Source organism: Ochlerotatus camptorhynchus, unplaced genomic scaffold, assembly GCF_037179485.1.
Source record: "Ochlerotatus camptorhynchus isolate MF236.1 unplaced genomic scaffold, CSIRO-AGI_Acam_v1.1 ptg000060l, whole genome shotgun sequence".
NCBI lineage: Eukaryota > Metazoa > Arthropoda > Insecta > Diptera > Culicidae > Ochlerotatus > Ochlerotatus camptorhynchus.
Window position 1 is genome coordinate 228,298 of NW_027040550.1, and position 21,144 is coordinate 249,441.

Genomic DNA, 21,144 nt, shown 5'->3' on the forward strand with positions numbered 1-21,144 from the left:
AAAAAATCAAAATTTTTGTATATCTCAAAAATGGCTCTACTTTCATTTTTTCTGACCACGGCATTGAATTCAGCATAGGATTTTGCATTAGAAACGTTGGTCAACCACTAAAGTTCACACTTTTTATGTTGTTTTGTAAACTAGTGTAATCAATCCAAAACTTTCGCCCGTTGTCCCATTAACTCAATGTAATTTTGCAGTACTATTATTTCCAGGTGAATCCAGAACTCGGCTCATTACACCTTACTCTCGCAAGCTTTTCAACTGAGAATCCGGCTCTCGGCCCTTGACTCATTATGAACCAAAACCTCTTTCTTGGTTTCACTTTACACGAATCAATCAAAAACTTACCATTTCACCCTCAATACAATTTCCATTTTTACCACGGCATAAATAAAGAAAATTAATGGACTTACCCTGTCATCCGGCTTAATGTGCTTTGGCCAATAATAGAAATATCTACCGTTTCCCTATTTACAGTGCTTCTTCCGCTCATTGCACCATTTTACATTCAATAGAAAATCTTATTGGATATACCCGCTGCACATTTACTTACTTTATCATTTAACCATTTTTCGTTTTTTTTTTCTCTTCAACTCTGTAGCAACATCAAAAAAATTCTCCATACACATACACATACACCAGCATTTTCCGCTCAAACTAGGAATGGGCGATGTCGATGCGATTTTTACAGAATCGATTTTTTTGCCTCGAAAAATCGATTTTTTTCATCCGATCTTTTTCTGTTCGATGTTTGACAGAATCGATTTTTCAAAGTTGATATCGATTTTTTACTCATTTCTCGATGAACATTTCAAATGGTCCTATCTGCTTTGATCGATTCTCTTCATCGACTTTCTCTTTTCATAACCACTGCTATGCAAACAGATTTCGCGCTAATTCTACCACATAGTTTGATAAAGGAGGTTCTTATCTAGCGTCCAAAACGTCAAATACAACAGGGAAAGGTTTTGCAGCTGAGTTATTAACGAAAGAGAAAGTCGATGAAGAGATAGGACCATTTGAAATGTTCATCGAGATTTAAACTTTTTTATAAAGCCTTTAAAAATATAAAACGCCTAAATTACCAAAGGAGAAAATAAAATCGCCGAACTCTTTTTATGTTGTTGTTGATTATGTTGAATCAAATGTTATCATTGAATTCTTGAAAAAAAAAAGATAAACAAAATGGTATTTCACTATCCCAAAAATATGTTTTTATTGAAAATCATGCGATTTTAATTTCATCGTCCTCAAATTTTGCTAAACACTCTTTCAATCTTGGGCTTTATTTATTTATTACTTTTTATGTTGTGTGTACTTTGGACCCATTCTTTCTAATTCATCCAGCTGATTTTGTTTGCAAAAAAAAACACGCACTCCTTGATGCAAAAAAAACATTGGAAAGGTGAGTTTTAATACCTACACACTAAGATTATTTAACAGATTTCTGTAAAATTTTACAAATTTCTTTAAAAATTCATCAACAGCTGAACGTTCGGTTAACAATTTTACAGTTTTCCTGTAATTATTTACAGATATCTGTGAAAAATTCACAGATAATTGTGAAACATTACAGGAAATCTGCGAAACTGTTTACTGAACGTTCAGCTGTTGAGATTTCGGTAAAATTTTACAAATTTCTTTAAAAATTTCTAAGTGTGTACAGAAGATTTTGAAAGCTCATATATACACGCTTATTCTGGTCAACTCAAAATTGAGTCGAATGTACTCATCTCAGCGGCAAGTATGGCTACTCAAAATTGAGTAGTCTTATGTTGACTCACTTTTGAGTAAACTACGTTGTCACGTAGACTGAGTCAAATCCACTCGCCGGTATTTTCAGTTGCAGGGAGAGTTTTTGTTTTGTTTTTATTAAAGGAAATGGAACTTGCCTGCTCCTGATTCATTCTACCGGAGCAAAAAACGGTCCAACACCGTTTCCCTAAGCAATTCGTACTTACCTGAAGGCATTTCAGCCGGTTTTGAGTAACATTTTCTATGAGGTTTCCTCCGACATGACTGGCATTTTTTTCAAGTCCAGGATTTTGCTGACTGAGTGGCTTTTACTCAGTTTGACATTTCTCGTTTACTCAATTTTTGACAACTCGATACATCGGACGAAAGTGAGTACGATCGACTCACCTGGTGAGTAAGCAGAAGTTAGAGTGTAGAGTTGAAGTTGTATAACACACTTAGAAAAAATCATGTAAATTTAGGTGCTCTGAGCCTGACATATACGAGCGTCAATTTTGACATAAAATTGTGTCATAATAGACGTAAAATTCAACTCAACAAAACGTATTTTTCGTCGAGTAACGAACTTTTCTATCTCGGAGCATTTAATTTTACGTTACATGTTTGTTTACGTCTCATATTTTATGTCAAAGATGGATTCCGTCACATGTAAAATTAGGTATTTCTAACTGTGAAGCTAAATATTCGCAATATTATTAATAATTCGGTTTCAATATTTAAATCGAGGGGGACGACTCTATCTACGATGTAGGAAATATTGTGATTTACTGTGGCTAGCTGTGCGTACGCTGAGTAGATAGAAAGAAGATTTATCACGATTTGGGAGATTTCCTGCAAAAAGATGATGCGCGATGCAAGTAGATGCGAGATATGAAAAAAGATTTTTAGAAGATTGATTAGCTAGTGTGAGATTTTTCGAGCATCTAGAATTGAGATTTAGATGTGTCTCCCCCCACGATTAAAATAGAGTGCAATTGCTTTTGTGAATTGGTTGTATACAAATAAATGCTCACACACATACACTAAAACAACAGGAAGAGGAATATTTCGTCTAATAGAAGATTATAAAGCATAATTCAAATATTTAAGAAAAAAATCGATTTTACTCGAATCGATTTTTGTTCTTTCGATATTTTAGAGGATCGATTTTATAGTCAGTTTTCGAATCGATTCGACAACATCGATTTTTTGTTTCAAAACGCCCATTCCTAGCAAACACATTTTAATTTCAAGCACCAAACCATGGAATTTTTACCACAAGAGCATCCAGCCATACTCTATAGCTTTGTTCTTACTTTCACTATTCCAATTTAACTCGTTTTCATCAATACTAGTTTGAATCTTCATTCTGCATAGCTTGTGCGTGAACTAACACAACCATCCCAGTGAAAGTGGCAACCATCACAGACCCACGTATAATATACTTCAGTACCCTTTTGATTTTAGGTTCCTCCTTTTTTTTACATCTCGTTCCCTTTCTGTTGCCTCTCTGATCCCAAATTTCATGAACGATGACGCCATGTTATTTATTCTCAAGGGTATCACATTTCTAAATGATGTAACAGTTTTGCGCTTCTGCTTCCATATCTAAGAGCCTTTTATCTTCAATAATTTACCCATGGCTTCTCCGAATGGCGTACTTTATTTACATGCTGGTCGCTTTTCACCGTTACAAGCCATAGCATCCATATTTCACAATCAACTTCCGATGTTTTCATTACTCATTAAAATATTTTACGACTCCATTTTGTTTTTTGCAATCACATCGCTCAACAATTTTGCTCAGATTTTCACTAAAACGACCATTATTTCTCTGTTTTCATTATTTTAACAATTCAAAAAAAAACATAGAACAAAGCACTTTGAAGGCAAGTATTTACAACAATTCCTTTTCTATTTCACTTACCGCAGCTCACTCAATTAAACTGTGTAACTTTGAAATTTATCCAATTACTAAATTTGAAAAAATTTCAATAATGTTCACTTCGGTAATCGCTGTTTTCAACTTTAACGACTTGAATGTAAACGAAATTTTCCTAGTCGCCACTGTAGGGTTTCGGTTCATCGGAATTTTAATATATAAATACACGCGTCCGTTCCGGTTCCTTGGATCGACAAAAACTATTTTATTTCTGCTTCAAGGTTTCTTAATACAAAGGTATGTTCAGCGGTAGAAGCAATGTATCTATTTGGTTCAGGTATAATATCTTCAAGATTAATACAAGTATAGGTAATTATGCTATGATCGACACTACACCAAGGAACACATCTTAGTCCTTGCTATTTTTTATGCCTTGTTGATAGTGACAAGACTCGGCTTTGCCCACCGATGATGATCTTGAAACAAGGAAAAAATGAGCTAGTTAGTCTTTATCTATGTGATTCCTAATCTTCCATTCGTTGTTCCCTAGTTTGAAGGGATTAAGTCTAGGGTTCTGATGCATGGTCATTATCGGTGTCATTCCTTAATTTTGTTGCTAAGGAATCCAATTTTGACTGACAGAGAGGTGCGTACCGATTTTTATACATTATCTTATTGAGCTTCGTTTTCTGAGCACAAGGATATTTTTATCGATCCCGTAAACATTCATTTAGATTTTTAAATCAAGATTTAAATTTTTGACCATTGACACTAAATCTATTCGTTGACAGCTCGCTCGCACCAAGGAGCTATAAGATGGTGATTTTTGCTAATGTAATTGTACTTATGTAAAATAGTTCCAGTGTACCAAAATTGATGAAAGTTTGGATTTCGGTTCCATTTTTAATGCAGATAACGAATATGTATTTACCTCAATACTCCTAAACAACCAAAATTAAAGTGCCCTCTTTCACGGTGTCTTTCATCCAATTAATACCCCCCCGTATGCAAGGTAATTTTGTGGTTTTGCTGCCCCCTCGGTTGAGATGAAATTTGGCGCACCTTTTTATCAAAACAATCACACCAAAATCAGAGATGTCCTATGTTTTAGTTACTCGATCAACAACTAATCGATTGTTTTTTTTCACTGCGCTGTCATTTTTCCACCAATGAGAGTTCAGCACATGTTTGAAACGATGGGTGATGATCTTCTGGAGAAATTAATGCTTGTATCGGCATGATATAACCGATTACAAATATTTTACTTTTCGCTTCGTTAATCGATTAATCGATTTTTCGATGAATGTGAACCGTTATTCCAAATATAAGGACCGTACATAAATGATGATACAATTTGAAAGGGACCGGGGCTAATCACAAATTATGTCCCCACGGTAACTGAAATAAACAAGAGTTCTCACCGGTTGGTATCACGTTCGATGTGCAGAATGCACCTGAGTTCGAACGGTAGCACGCGCATTCCATGAACGTGCACTGAAAAAATTAACCACTTCATTCGAGCAGTTAAAATGACGTTTACTACCACTCGAACTTTGAAATAAAACATTATTTTGAGATTTTTTCTTCTAGTTGGTCCAGTTTTGTGAAATCGCTGGTAGAATGTTACGCCGAAACTGCTTGACAAAATGGTCAATTGTAGCTCAAGCTCAACGCCGTCTATGTTTCGTGAAGACTGTTATCGAACTTGGGCGAAGCTGCTGATATCAATTGATAAGCTTATCTGGCCTGTCTAATAAAAAAAAAATTGGGTTTTTCAACTAGTTACATTCATTCTAAGTCGAGCGTTGGGCCAAGCTAGTTGAATTTTTTGTTCGAGCAATGCATTTAGTGTTTAAAAGTGATCAAGTGTGTGTTAGTGTTTCAACAAGCCGTTCACAGCCACGTCACCATCCTAAGCTTACCAAGATCGTCGTCACCACCATCCACACGCTGTATACTAGCGTGCCGAGATAAGTGAAGGTAGGCATTTTGCGATTTTTGTGTTTGTTCTTTTTTTTACGTCGGGCTACGCCTTTTTTTTTACTAAACTGCACGGGCAATGAAAACAACCCAAATTTGAATTCAGTTTACTGATAAATCGCAAAATTTTATGGTGTTTAGTTCAAATAGTGAAAATAGTTAAACAATTAAAAAATTGAACGAATGGATGGGTCAACCAAACTGGGGGAATATAACATCGATGTTTATTTTTGTGAAAAGAAAAATATCCTTAAACGATTCATCACTTACTTCTCTTATCACCGCACACTGCACTGGGCATAATAACACGCATGTAAAATAATTATCTACTGTCTACTTATCTTTTTATAATTTTCAGTACAATAAGAGTCGAATTTTGGCAACACGTGCCCAATATCTTTAATTTGCTTGTGCTCTGCAATTAAAAACCTCAAACCATACACAGCAAAAAATAAGTAATATTACATGACAAGTAAACCAAAACCATTTTAAAATTACATCGCTTAAAGGGGTTACGCCTACCTGCAAGACCGAAAAAAAGCGAAAGTTTGGATTTTTTTTTCTTGAAAACAACGCAACATATTGAAAATCGGTTTTCTGCCGTTTATTGAACACACATTAAATGGTACATTTATCAGTCAAACTTTGCCAGCGAAACTCTCCACTTTTCTTTTCTGGAGTATTTATTATCTATACACTGAAAATTAAAAAAAAAAACTGCCGTACGTTCGTCCCGAAACGCACCCTAGGCATCCACCCTTCGCGGTGGTCAATTTCCTTCCTGTAAATTAACACAAGCTTCAGCGGCTCTTCCAGCGCGCTAAATAGCCAACATTGCTAGTGGGATGCTTGAAACTGCCTTACGTTCGTCCCGAAACGCACCTTAGGCACGCATTTCTTACGATAGTTAGTTTTCGTCAACCTGATTTTTTTCACACGTAGCTGTAGCTGTTTCAGTCAGCAAATGCGCTTACTCACGGTAGAATATAACCTCACTTTTAATTTTCCCCGCTGAGTGATTACCGCTTGGGCTTGGAAGTTTAATTTTTTTTTCAGATTCAGACTAGATTAGGTATAAATCAATCCGTTTATTCGTTAGAATTGTGATTCTGGCAGGATCGCCAATGTGGGTCCTTAAGATTCTCACCGGTAATCACCCAGCATATGGAAATGTGGGATTGCTCATAGCACACACGTCTTACCTCCAGTAAAGTCAGCAGTCGTCACTGATAATCGAGCTCAACTCTGACCGAATGTCTACACTAATCTCCAAGAACAGCAGGGATGTACTGACGCAGAGTTGAGTACATATTAGGATGTACAATAAACTAAAGGTGGATACCTCTATCCCACAATATGGACCGTACATAAATAATGATACAATTTGAAAAGGACCGGGGCTAATCACAAATTGTGTCCCCACGGTAACTGAAATAAACACGAGTGCTCACGAGTACATTTTTACAATTGTGTTTCTAAATTTCACATAAAATATAGATAAAAGTGATATTTTTTTATGGATCATACACAATTTTTTAATGATTTTCTCCGATGTTTTATGGATCATCCAACGTTTTCCAATATTTTATGGATCGTTTTATCAATTCTTAAGGTGCATACTTAAGGCTACCGATTCAGTGTGCAATTTCACTGATTCTGATCAATCACGGAGTAGCAACCATTGATATGTGCAGTCCGTCTAAGCTAAGCTAAGCTATACCGAAAAGCTACTTTCAATAATCCACCACATTCAAAGGTTTCTCGATCAATTCCTACTACAAAAACATTTCATCAACATCGTAAAACAGGAAAATTTTAAAATGCACCATATTTTCGACGCGGTTGTACTGCATCCTATTTGACGTGATATTAATTTTCATTTTTGCTCTGCAGGATCATTGACGAACGACCCTTCGTAGGATCTTCATCTCGGGGATTCACCCAGTACTGTGAAAGTAAATTAATAACAGGTAAGTCGCAATTTCAAAAAATATGCACATCGAGAGCTTCACCAGGATGAAACAATAGAATTTAGAAATGATCGGTCTGACAAAAACCCTATATAAGGGCGACATTGTATTACATAAGAAAGAGAACTTCGTGAGGACGAATTATTAGAATTTCAAAAATATCAATGATTTGGCAATGGTCCTCTGGAAGGGATATATTACTGAAATAAGAACGTCAAGAACATCATGAGGATGAAGCATAAGAATTTTAAGATCTCATGTAGGTGATATTCCAAATATTTGCATATCGTGAACTTCATAAGAACGAAGGATTAGAATTGCAAAATAATCAACGAGGTGGCAATGACCCTCTGTAAGTGTAATATCCCTGAACTTGAGAATGTCGACTCGACATTTTCGAGTACTTCATAAGTAACCATGTTCATAAATTATCATCGTATATTATTCACATATTGAGAACTGCAAGAGGACAAAGTATTCAAATTTTAAAATTATCAACGAGGTGGCATCAGGGCACTGCGCACTGTATTTGGACACTGCCAAACAGTGGTCCAGAAGTGTGCAAAGACGGGCAAACGTCATTATCTCGTGAATCTTGCATTTTTGACTAGTGTTGTCTTTGGGAAAGTTTCTGGATATTAAACGCCTTTTCTATTGACATTGACAGATCAACTATTGATTCCCAATCAAACATTAATTTTGACGTAGGACTACGTCTGTGTTTTCTATATGGGGGTACACTTTGTGAAAACCAAAAATGGAACATGCAACAAAATTATGAAAGATTTGGAACGTTAATTACTCAGCTGCCCCTGGAGCAATTTCAATAATTTTACCACGGATGGATCAGAAATATTTATATGCATCTGTTGAATTCAAGACTTTACCATTTATGCTATGATAATTAAAATTATCACCGATTGCCTGCGAAAAGCGATTTTCCTAACACAGATTTCAAAGTTGAATTCCATCCGGTCTCCCCAAACGATGTTTATTCAATCACCGCGTGGTGAGTGGTGGTGTTCTCCAGTACACAACGAAAGGCTCCCCGCAAGCAGCTAGCTATCAAGGCTGGCCTCAACCGCTGATCGGATTCATTTCCAATCACCGCGTGTGGTGGTGTCCGGTTGTCGGCATCATCATCAGCAGCAGCAGCAGTGCTATTGACACGTGGCGTTGAACATTGTTCTCCAGTACACAACGAAAGGCTGCCTGCAAGCAGCGAGCTGCACCCCACACGAGCATCCATAGAAGGAGGAAGAAGTCGCACCGCTACTGATCGGAATCAGTAGCGCTTCGTGAGTCGCTGTGGGCCATCTATGTCAAGCGCGTCATACTATAGAGTATGAACAATTTCTGTTGCAATATAGCAAGCCTCAATGTTCACACTTGCGTGCAGGTAAGAAGTATCACGTTCGATGGTCACGACGCTATGACTGAAGGCACTTTTTTTGCAACATTCATGTACCTCAGATTTTTCTTCACAGGATGTTAGTATTGATCCCAACAATCAAATCTATAATGGTTTTAAAATATTTCATCTTGGGTTTTTTGAGAAAAAGTGTTTTGAAGTTTAAAAAGCCGATTATACCGATATACGCCCTCATTATGGACTGTTGACCATACAAAACTATTATGAATTGAAAAAATGCACTTAAATACGGCTCAAAAGTTGAATGAATTAATCCAAATGGCATTAAAGAAGTTCTCTTGGACTCCTAAGTAAGATCCATATTAATTATGTCGACTTTGGGCAAAATCAATTAATATTCGTTGGTAGCACAACATCATGTTTGATTTCTCTTCCCTCATAAGAGTAAAAGAGAAAGAAACTAGCAGGACAATCCAAGACAGACACGTAATCATAATAGGCATTTATTTTTTAGTGTATTTTTTTTTTATAGATGTAACGTTTCCACAAAAATTCCTGGAAAAATAAAAAAAAATAATAAGAAAATAAAAAGCTCGCTTGTTGTGCTTCGAAAAAGCGACTACGTAAAAAAAATCAAGCCACAGTAGCGACGATCGTTGGAAGATTTTTACCGGAGTTCAATAAAGGAGATAGTATGTATCCGAAAGTTTTGTTTTCGATACTCAGAAGGTGGCGAAGGTGGAATTTGCCACCAAAACATCCTGAAGGGGTGGAAAATTCGCTTGAATTTTTAAAAATAAATAGAGATGTTTTACTCAATGGTGAGATCAAAAATAAATTCTGGCAACCATGACGAATTTGTTTGAAAATCGTTTAACCGATAATGCCAATAATACAAGAATGAAACTCACATGAGGTTAGCTACTCTTCCCCAATGAGTTACTACAGATTTGCTAGAACTTAATTGCAGTTCCCATATTTTGTTTAAGGAAACTTTCAGGAAGGCTCAGCGACTTTCTAGGAAACTCTGAGAACTATAGGGAACTGTATTGAATTTTAGGAAAGTTCTGAACACTTTAAAAAAGTTCCTCCAAAAGAAGCAGAGAAATTAAACAACTTTCAGAGAAGTTCATTGAACTTTAGAGAAATTCTACAAACTTCAGAAAAAATCTTCAAACTTTAAAGATGTGATTCGACCTTCTGAGCAGTTCTTTAAACTTCAGAAACATTTTTGGATACTTCAGGGATGTTTTGTGAGCTTTAGGGGTTCAATGTCCTCCTGGTAGGTTCTACGAACCTCAAAAGATTTCTGTGAACTATAATAATTACATAAATTTCAATGGTGCTCTGCAAAAATTTCTTTAAACGTGAGAAATTTTTTGATGAAAATTAAATAACATTAGGAAAGTACTGTAGACTTTATGAAATATCTGAGAATTTCAGAAAAAAATGCCAAACTCAGAGACGTTCAAATAACATCAGGAAAGTCTGAAAAATTTCATCGAAATTCAACAAAATCAAGGAAAAACTTATGAACAGGGATTTGAATTTAAATGTAACTTCTATAAGCTGTCTCATCGGGTCATTGGTGGAACAACTCCCACTTAATGTCTTACAAAACAGGTACGATAGAGAAAATTTCTTGCGATATCTCTTTCTTTTTTATGCTTCCCTTATGAAATGTGATCAAGGGTATAAGCACGGGATGAAGGTTGTAAAAATGAAAGTTCGTCACCTAAAAAATAACGTGAGTTTGGCTCACACATGTTACATTGCCGTTTACCGGTATAAAAAGGGAGCAGTTTATGAAAATTGAGGTTCACAAATATCCAGAAAGATGTTAACACGAAATTCAAACAAAACTCGACATTCAAAGTTGTGCGGGTGTGTGGATATTTGTAAGAAAAAAACACCACAGAGAAAAAAAAGAAATTCATAAAAATTTGCAAATTAAATTATAATTAAATGGAAATTATCAGACGTGACCTCCATTTATGCTTTTAGATTAGCTATGTAAGTCTATCCTACTTGGGAAATTATGCTATAGAACGGTTTATAAAATCCCGGATGTTTTGTTGATGGGGGCGGGGCATAGCAAGCCGTTCAATTGCATAATTCTCCAAGTAGGAGGGACTTACAATGTTATTCTCTTAGCATAAATAGAGGTACCGTCGAGTTTTTTTTTTGCAGTGCTAGGTACTGAAATTCGACAGTGAGCGTAGCAATGTTCTCTTCATTGGTTTTCTCTTTACATTGCTATAGCTAAGCGAAACAATTCAAGCTGAACGTTGCATTATGTCCTAAATAACATTGACCGATTCTCTTCGTCGACTTTCTCCTTGTATCCCCTCGGCCATGTAAATACATTCCCAGGTATTTTCAGCCAGGGGGCCTCATAGCCTAGTCAGTAAAGGCACGGTATTACCAAGCTGGAGGTGGCGGGTTCGATTCCCGGTGCTTGCTTGTGCTTGCCACACAATATACAAATTCATGCATTGGTATTGGCATCGAAAGTTCTCAATTAATAACTGTGGAAGTGCATTCAGAACACTAAGTTAAGAGCACGCAATAAGCTAATATGCACTAAGCAATAAGCTTGAAATGCGAATAAGAAGAAGAAGAAGGTTTTTTTTTTCAGAACACAGATCGATAAAAGAAGCTTTTATCTAGCATCTAATACGACAAACACAACAAGAAAGTTACTAACGAAAGAGTCGACGAAGAGAATCCATCAATGTTATACTTAGGACATCATGCAGTGTTTTAAGTTTGAATTACATATATTAAAGCCTATTTCCTGATTTTTTTAACTCTTTATTTGTTCCAAATTCAAAATAAACTACATTTCATTTTAACCTAGGTGCTTCAGTTACTACAGTAACTTACCAGCCTTAATTGTTATGATATATATATCTAAGTATTTTTACATTGTTCCTGTCTTGGCAATTCAGTATTTTAATATTTTAAACAGGTTTTTTAAACCTGCATGTCAGTATAACAATTGATATCTTAAAACTAAAAACTAAAAGTAAATCTTATCTAAGTATAAAGAGAATTCGTTGCAATCCTCAATTTTTGCCTTAAATTATTAATTATTTTGTCGGACATTTGTTCTAAAGTCTCAACATTCGACATTCTATGCACTTCGGTAGTACTGTACCAGGGAGGCAACTTCAAAATCAGCTTCAGAACTTTGTTCTGAATCCTTTGAAGTGCTTTTTTCCTGGTAGTGCAACAACAAGACCATATTGGCACAGCGTAAAGCATGGCCGGTCTAAAAACTTGTTTAAATATTAGAAGTTTATTCGTCAGGCAAAGTTTGGATTTCCTGTTTATAAGAGGATACAAACATTTTATATATTTGTTGCATTTGGCTCGAATGCCCTCAATGTGATCTTTGGTCAAGCACTAATCCAAGATATTTCACTTGACATGACCAGGAAATTGGAATTCCGTTCATAGTGACTATGTGACTACTACTAGGTTTCAAAAACGAAGCTCTAGGCTTATGTGGAAATATTATAAGTTGAGTTTTGGAAGCGTTGGGAGAAATCTTCCATTTTTGTAAATAAGAAGAAAAAATACATTTAAAGTGTTTTTTATGTTACTTCATACGCGAAGTTAGCGATTTTCAGAGTTGGTTGGAAATGCTAACATGAAGCTTTAGTGTGATAATTTATTAGCTAGAGAAAGATATTTAGAAGAGGGTAGGTGGATAGTTCCGTTAGAGTAGGGCAGTATGAAAATTGAATAGAAGTTGAAAATGAGCGAAGGGCCATTAATGCGACAGTTTTTAAAGAAAGACGCACATCTTTTGCTTAACCCGTACGATGTACGCGGAGACTTGAAGTATGTAGACTTGGAGACATACTCTGTAATAACAATCATCAAACAGAATATCACCATTGGAATTGCTTTGAGCATTATTCCATGAGCGGTGTTTTGCATTAAAATCACCAATAATGAATAATTTAGACCTATGACGGGTAAGTTTCTGGAGGTCACCCTTGAGAAAATTCTTCTGCTGGCCTACGCATTGGAATGACAAATAGGCAGCTAAAAACGTAAGTTGTCCAAATTTTTTTTCAACAGAAACTCTCAAAGTTTCAAAAACTTTGGTTTCAAATGAAGAAAGAATTTTATGTTTGATTCGTCCATGAAAAATGATGGCAACGCCACGACAGGGTCCATCAAGACGATCATTTCTATAAATGAAATAATTTGCGTCCCTCTTAGCCTTATGGTCAGGCTTAAGGAACGTTTCAGTTATAACAGCAATATGCACGTTATGAACTCTCAAATAGTTAAATAGCTCAAACAGAATATCACCATTGGAATTGCTTTGAGCATTATTCCATGAGCGGTGTTTTGCATTAAAATCACCAATAATGAATAATTTAGACCTATGACGGGTAAGTTTCTGGAGGTCACCCTTGAGAAAATTCTTCTGCTGGCCTACGCATTGGAATGACAAATAGGCAGCTAAAAACGTAAGTTGTCCAAATTTTTTTTCAACAGAAACTCTCAAAGTTTCAAAAACTTTGGTTTCAAATGAAGAAAGAATTTTATGTTTGATTCGTCCATGAAAAATGATGGCAACGCCACGACAGGGTCCATCAAGACGATCATTTCTATAAATGAAATAATTTGCGTCCCTCTTAGCCTTATGGTCAGGCTTAAGGAACGTTTCAGTTATAACAGCAATATGCACGTTATGAACTCTCAAATAGTTAAATAGCTCGTCTTCATTATCTTTAAGAGATCGAGCATTCCAATTTAAAATATTTAATGCTTTAAAATCCATTACTGAATTTCAAAGTCATGACAATATCATTAGCAAATTTTACTCCAGTTTGAATAGCATCAAACATGGAGTTAGATTTAAGCATATCAGAAATCCTGCCTAAGTCAAAATTGTGAAAATTTTCGTTAGAATTATGTTGGTTAGTATTTTGATTTCTGCTCGCTGCAATAGCAGCAGAGGTAGTTCCATTAACTCGCTGAACATTGTTAGCAGCGAGGGGAGTAGGTACAGATGAAAAATTTGAAGCAGGGGTGATAAGTGTACCTACGGGTACGAATGTAGAATTTGTTTCTCGCTGACCGTTGTTAGCAGCAGAGGAATTTGTACCTGTACGAAAACGTTGAGCGTTTCCTACCTGTCAGTTAGAACGAGATTGTAGGATCGCTTTGCGAGTCTTACATTCCCAAAAATTGGATTTGTGGTTTTCACCACAATTTGAACATTTGACAGTCGTCCTTTGCGTGAGAAGAATCACCACAATTCATGCATTTAGCTGGCATGTAGCAATTTTTAGTTCCGTGACCCCATCCCTGGCACTTACGGCACTGGGTGAGGTTTTGTAAATGTCCTCCAGTCTTCCTGAAGTGTTCCCACTTCACTCGGACATGAAGCATAAGGCTAGCTTTTTCTAAGGCCTTAAGGTTGTTTAGTTCACTAGACTTGAAATGAACTAAATAAAAATCATTAGAAATTCCGTTGCGCGAATCGCCAGGACGGGATTTCATTTTCATTTTGATTATTTGGAGTGGCACAACTCCAAGTAATTTTACCAGTTCATCTTTGATCTGATCCAGGAATTCACCACTGGGTAGTCCTTTCATGACAACCTTGAACACACGTTCAGTTTTGGTGTCGTAAGTAAAAAAATTATGCTGCTTCTCAGTAAGATACTTGAGAAGACATTTAAATCCGTTCAAGGTTTCAGCCAATACACGGCATTCACCCCGACGTCCAATTTGTAGTGAAAACTTAACTTTCACGAAATTCAAAAGTCCCATGCGAAGAGCATGGAAATCGGAGGTGGTTATCACAATAGGAGCAATCTTTTCCTTCTTGGCATTAAGCCGGGAAAGTTTATTAGAATTTTTCTTGGATGATGGATCATTCTCATCATCAAATCAAATTGATTACTCAAATTAATTTCATCAGAAGGGGGATCAAGAGTTTGCCCCTTTCTTTTGCGTTTAGGCGCCATAGCGGCAGTCAATTTTTATCCAAATCGACTTCCAAGCAGATTACTATAAGAATCTGAAGGATCGAAGAGGAATTTTCCAAATCGATATCCAAGAAAGATTACCTCGGTAGGGTCCAAACAAGGATCGAAGAGGAATAAGAGTTGAACAAGGTAGAAAATTTTCACAGGTTGAGATCTGAAAAGTGCTATTTAAATTTGTTGTAGCTTTAGGTAGTAGTAACACTTCCTTCAGCAAAAAGCAAATAGCAAGAGAGCACGATGCGGACTGAGCCTATTTCCTGATGTACTGAAGTACTGGGAATTGGAAGGAGGGATGACACGTACCTTTCTGCTTGGTGGTGGTGGTTTCGCCAAAATTACCGAATGGTGCTGCCGGTCTCGAGGGGTGAACAAACGACGGCAACGTCAGTGGAGATGTGTGCCGTATCCTAGTGGCCTCTGCCACGTGGGTTCCACATACAGGGGAGTCGGTTGAATCAGCCTTGCGGATCGTTAGCGGATCGCAAGCTGAGGTGTTCGGGATGCAATTCACCAGCTGGCACGCTGGGAAACAGGATGGTGAAGTGAGTCGTGAGTCAAACGGTAATTTACTTGACTTCGTACCGTGTAGTGTGGTACAAAACGGACCTCACAATCGCGATCTTTTCCGTGTTCGGGCAATTGGTGTTATCACCGGATTACTCCTTAGGGTAATCTTATCACCAACTCACTATGCTGCTCCTCGGAGCTTTACCGTATCGATCGAACCTTTTAATGCGAGGGTTTTAATTAGCTTCTGGTTTGTTTCCTAGTCCCGACTCGAGTGTCCATCGCTCCCTCGGTAATCTGCTATCCAAGCCCTCCATCTTCCATCCTTTTTCTTTTCTCACATCATCCTCTCCTTTTTCCTCCCGGATCCAGTGTTGATGTGATTTGCTTTTAGGCGGTGGCTCAATAATAAAACTATTTTTAAATTCATGTTAACAATGCTAGTTTTTTTACGTAGAACTACGTCTTTGTCGATTATACTGGGGTACAAATAAAAAAATATATGTGGTGAAATAGTGTTAGGTTTTGAACGCATTTGGAGATGAAATTAAAATCCAAATACGCCAATCGATGGGATATTACTTAACGAATCTGCTGAAATAAATACTTTTCCAATTTTTAATCAAAAAAACTTTTGAAAAATGCGCAAATGATAATTTTATCACTGTTTTCATTTTCATTTTCATTTTGCAGCGTTTGGTGGGGCAATGGGAGCGCAAGTCAATCCAAAGTCGAGGATAAAGGAAGGGTAATGGCCGAATAGTCTATGCGGACAACTTGAACGCCATGGGAAAAAGAAGGGATTGAAGAGGTCGGTTATTGGGGGGTTTTAAGGAAATGACACCTAGTACTAGATTTGTGCTGCAAAATGTAATGTAACCCTAAATCCACCTCGCACTGATTCATCCTTTCACATATATACCAAATTGATATTTTAAAGCAACCATCAAAATAAACAGATGATATATGAAAAGGTTAGTTGCCTCCCTAAGCGGACCCCCGAATCATAACTCCTTTTTCAATCTACTTAATGTCATTAGGCTGTCTAAATTTTCGTTTGATGATTATGATATCTCATTTACCTAATTTAATAAATAATTGAAATCTCTAATCCACCCAAGCTTTATTAAGCTATCCAAAATTTAACGTGTTTCAAGTTGTTTTTGACTTTGACCTATACTTATTATATATCAGTTCGTCCCAGGTGACCTTCAAGTGACTAAAATGCTTCACTTTGAAGTTAGTTTCCTAGCTGATTTTTAACTTACATATGGTATATGCTCCAACTACACTCACACGTTTCCACTATGTCGCACCACAAAAATACGTATGGGTATGTCTCAATACTTAGAAGCACGCCACAGTGGAAATCCCGAGCCACAGTTCAAACACTTTTTTTTTCCTTGATTTGTTTTCCGTGCTGAGCACCAATGCTACCGAAGCCAGGAAGGCAGCTCCCACACCTGGACCCTACCTATTGACCTATCAATTCATGGACCGGGGAACAACGGCTGTACTTCCCTTCCGAAGGAAGACATGATCAGAGATGTTATGCCTCAGAACATCCCGACAGCGCCGACTGGGATTGAACCCAGGCCTGCTGGGGTGAGAGGTAATCACGCTTACCACTACACCACCGGTGCCGCTAGTTCAAACACTTATCCCAAATCAAAATGAAGCACATTTAAGATTAGTTACAATACCATGTACACAAATGGTGTTTAACATTGTTCCCTGAGTAATACTTCAATGAAAACAACAATGAAAGCCCGTCACGCAAGTAGAAGGAGCACCGTTGGGCACCCTCTAAAATACCTCAATAGTACAACTCCCGTACAAACCCATCTGTGTAAAAAATAAATAAAATAAGATTGATTTGTCAGAGTGAAACCAGTCAGTATCGCACCCAACGTCAGTGCCTATACGTAAGCGTACTACAACGCGGCTTTCAAACAAAGGAGTAACAAATGTGATACTATCACTTCAGGCTAGAACTTTGGTTCTCTCATGCAATGGTTCATCAGAGAGGGGAAGCTCAGTAATCCTCATCGCATGCTCATGACGCTATTCTGTCACGGCATGAGCCAACGATGCCGGACCTAAACCAACCATCTCCAACGCTCCACTATGAAGCATAATATTAGGCCCGCCCACGTCCAGGTTAAAAACTAGCCAAGGGGAGGGCTTCATAATAACCCGGAGCGGTTCAATTGTATATCCTACTACACAAAAATAAGATTAAATACAATTAGATTGGTTTAAACCGATATTCTTGAAATACTTGACGTTTTGAATGAAACATTGTCAGTTCCAGACTTCGTGTTGTTAGTTTTCTTGGAGGTCTTGTGCTTAATGCTTGATTTTTCTTTCGCTACGTATTTCTAAGAATTGACTCTATAAATAGATAAAAAAAAAAACACAAACACAATGCTTCCCGCCCACAAGCTGTAAACCGAGTGCAGAATCTTTGTGATGATACTTTCCAAACGTGCATATCGATAGAAATAAATCCAATTCAATAAAGGATTGATTTCCACTAAAATATCAAATGCTGTGCAAAATCATTTATTATTAGTACAGAGCAATAAACAGAGCACGGTGATGATTAATCTGTTAATATGCTTTTATAAGCGGGTTCAAATGCACTTTTGGTAAGCATCAACACTGATCTGGCAACACTAGTGTGCATCTTTCCAATGTGGTAAAGATCCAGATCAGCCCTGAGACCTGGTAGCCTAATTAAACTACCTCAAGGTTTTGCCAAAGCCCAGGGAATTTTATCACTATTTTCAATAACTAAACGTTTTCCCCAAACCCAGTCATCATAAACGAATACCACTTGGTTGCACATCATTCTGCTTGAACCTGAAAAGATATAAAACAGCGCTGCTTTCCTGGCTCTGCTCACGAGTTCCTGTGAGGGACGCCAGTTTCAGAGGACTGGAGATCAAGCGATGAAACGTGAAATGGCCGATCTGAACAAGGAGATTGCTTCCAGAATGGTCTCACTCCGGAACGAAAGTTTCGGGCGGCTTGTCCAGAATCTGGACGACCGCTCCAGACCATTCTGGAAAGTTGCCAAGGTCTTAAAGACGCACCCTAAACCCATTCCGCCACTAAAAGATGAAAATGATGACGATCGGCTCATAATCACCCCTCAGGAGAAAGCAAATGCGATTGGTGAGCATATTGCCAAATCGCATTTGCTTGGCTCCAACATCCAAAGTCCGCTCGAAGTTCGGGTTGAGCAATGCGTACTCAACCTTGATTCCTCTCCTTGTGCCATCCCTCCGGAGGATAGAATCACAGTTGAACAGATTTGCTCAGCGCTGAAATGCACCAAAAACATGAAGGCCCCCGGGTTTGACGGAATATTCAACCTAGTGTTGAAAAATCTCAGCATGAAGGTTCACTCTCTGCTGGCTGCTGTCTTCAACAGATGCTTGGAACTGCACTACTTTCCAAGCATCTGGAAGACAGCGAAAATCATACCTATCCGCAAACCCGGGAAGGACCCAACGCTAGCTTCAAGCTACAGACCAATCAGCCTCCTTTCAGCGCTGAGCAAATTGTTCGAGAAACTCATTCTCAATCGTTTGCTCAAGTTTGTCGAGGAAAATAACATTCTCCTTCCGGAACAGTTTGGGTTCAGAAAGGGGCACTCCACCAATCACCAGCTAGTGCGGGTGATGAATAACATCCGAAGTAACAAAGCTGTATCCAAGTCCACAGCCATGGCATTGTTAGACGTTGAGAAAGCGTTTGATAATGTCTGGCACAATGGGCTTGTATACAAGCTTTGTAACTTCAACTTTCCATTACATCTGGTTAAAATCACCCGTAGCTACCTCCAGCAAAGGTCGTTTAAGGTATCGTTGTGTGGTGGATACGGCCCTGCGCAAGCAATGCGCAGACGGACGATAAAATGTATGTAAACAAAAAGATCAGCATAAACGCGATCACGCCACTCGGGCAGCGAACGCAGTTTGTGCTGATCCAGCAGAAAGGGTCACGTCCGCCACCGCTAGGTAGGTTAAGTTAGCATAAGAGAGAAGTAATAAGATGATTCTTAGTTCTGACACGGAGGCGAGCAGTTGAGTTGATTTTATCATACCGAAAGCCAAGTGGCTAATACTAACAGACAGAGGAACAACTTTTCATGGCGATCCTGCCAGGAGCTCTAAGGAACAGTAGATGAGTGCTGCAAATTGTGTGCCGTTAATTGAACGCTACCGCCGCCGCGACGAAAAGTGATAATTAATGACGAACACAAAGTGTGTTTGATCGAGTTCGAACAGCGAGTGCACTGCGATGCGATGCGGCAGAAAACCAACCGGTCGCGAAAAGAAAGTTTCTGTGATTAACAGGCCAATAAACTACAATTACAACAGCCAAGCCTGATAGATGGTCGTTAAATTAGTGAAAACAGTGGAAAAAATTTAGTAATCAAACGAAACCGCGAGTGACAATATGGGTTGGTTCAGTGCGGACGAAATCGTCGCCGCACCAGCCGCCGCGAGTGGGGGACAGCCACAGCCCCAGTGTGGACATCATACAACCCAAACAGTGGCTCTGTGTGCCATGGCGGTCTTTGCCGCTGGCTATTTGATTTTCAAAGGAGTAGCGAAGATCAACCGCCACAACACTGAGCGCGTTGCCGAGAGGGCGGCACGCCGTGTGAATGCGCAAGTTTAAGGTTTGAAGACGGACTCCTCTCAATAAGTAAATTGACAAAACTTTGACCGATATTCAAGTGCAAGGAAAAATATTTGAAGCCACTGCTGGGAAATCTTACGAAGTGCTATTGGAAGTGCGGCTAAAGTCCAGTGGAAGCTGAAATTTACAATAAACCACCACCCCACGAGTGCGCATGGAAGAAAAAAAAAAGGCGAACCGTAAAAGACAAAGTGAACAAAAATTAAAAAAAAAAAAAAAAAAAACATTGAACATGTGGACAGTACCGATTTCTTTATAGTTGCTCAAGCGATAGAGCAATTTGAACGCGAAAAAAAAAAAAAAGTTTTGGGAACGAATTTCCCGTAGAGACAAAAAACTATCTGTGGAAGTGATGGCCGCGAAGCGTGCAATCTTTGAAGCGGTATACAACCTGGCAGCAGGAGCTGCCCTGAGGATAAGGTCGGCAGGCCTCATCGAGGACTTAAACTGGGCCTACAACGGCCTCAAGATGACCATAGATGCTGTGAAGCCCTAAGTGAGTCGCCGTGCTGTAACGACGAGAACGTAGTCGTCATCGTCGTCGTTGCCGGTTTGCAGAACAAAAAAGGGAAGCGATAGTAAGTGCCTGATAAAATGAACTGATATCGGAAAACATAATCATATAATCAAGTTGCATAACACTAGTAACAAGTAAGGTGTGTTCTAGAACCTTTTCCAATATTCAATGTTTACAAGAAGAGAAAAAAAAAAATAATCTCAATGCATTCAAGTGTAAATCTAATAGAGTTCTACTAATAGGACTCCCCGTATCATACCGAAAGCCAAGTGGCTAATACTAACAGACAGAGGAACAACTTTTCAGTTGAATGGTTGTCTTTCAGACACGTTTTCCATCCCTGCAGGAGTCCCGCAAGGCAGTCTGCTGGGCCCCTTGCTCTACAGCATTTACACTTCCGACATTCCTCCCCTTGGAGACGGTTGCGTGTTTTTCCTGTTCGC

At 38.2% G+C, this 21,144-nt stretch overlaps 1 protein-coding gene across 2 annotated transcripts in view; it reads left to right on the forward strand.

The window, feature by feature from the left end:
- LOC135717513 (uncharacterized) overlaps nt 1–21,144 on the forward strand; it is a 99,773-nt gene that overhangs the window by 67,434 nt on the left and 11,195 nt on the right. The window contains exon 6 of one of the 2 annotated variants that reach the window (XR_010520323.1): nt 7,493–7,569. The exons of the other annotated variant lie outside the window; for it this stretch is intronic. The gene's annotated coding sequence lies outside the window, so the exon portion shown is untranslated. Of the gene's footprint in view, nt 1–7,492; nt 7,570–21,144 lie in introns of those variants that run through there. 2 annotated transcript variants of the gene reach the window in all.